This window comes from Sturnus vulgaris, unplaced genomic scaffold (genome assembly GCF_052056855.1).
Source record: "Sturnus vulgaris isolate bStuVul1 unplaced genomic scaffold, bStuVul1.hap1 Scaffold_182, whole genome shotgun sequence".
In the NCBI taxonomy this organism is placed as follows: Eukaryota; Metazoa; Chordata; class Aves; order Passeriformes; family Sturnidae; genus Sturnus; species Sturnus vulgaris.
Window position 1 is genome coordinate 532,501 of NW_028276116.1, and position 467 is coordinate 532,967.

Sequence of the window (467 nt, forward strand, 5' to 3'; positions counted from 1 at the left end):
GGGCAACGGGCCTGCGAGGCAACCCCAGCCGCGCCGCCGGGGTGGCCCCCCCGGACGGCGATTGATCGTCAAGCGACGCTCAGACAGGCGTAGCCCCGGGAGGAACCCGGGGCCGCAAGTGCGTTCGAAGTGTCGATGATCAATGTGTCCTGCAATTCACATTAATTCTCGCAGCTAGCTGCGTTCTTCATCGACGCACGAGCCGAGTGATCCACCGCTAAGAGTTGTCTGGCTTTCGGGACCGCTCGCGTGAAGCGGCCCCTTTTCTGTTTCTGCAGGGACGCGCGCGCCCCCGCGCGCCCCGCTTCGACCGTACGAGCACACACAAACGGAGGAGGAGGAGGAGAAAGCGCGGGGCAAAAAAGAGAAACCCCGCGCAACGCTCCGAAGGTCGGCCAAAGAAAGGCGGAGGGGCCCGCGCCCCCGACCGCCTCCCCCCGCGAGGGGAGACGCCGCCTCGCGTGCCG

The 467-nt window shown here is 67.0% G+C and overlaps 1 non-coding gene across 1 annotated transcript; it reads right to left on the reverse strand.

Annotated features, from left to right (window-relative positions):
* Positions 1-73: 73 nt before the first annotated feature.
* LOC148218536 (5.8S ribosomal RNA) lies at positions 74-226 on the reverse strand. Its single transcript, XR_015800349.1, has one exon. It is a non-coding gene; the product is annotated as a 5.8S ribosomal RNA (ribosomal RNA).
* Between the last annotated feature and the right edge of the window lie 241 nt (positions 227-467).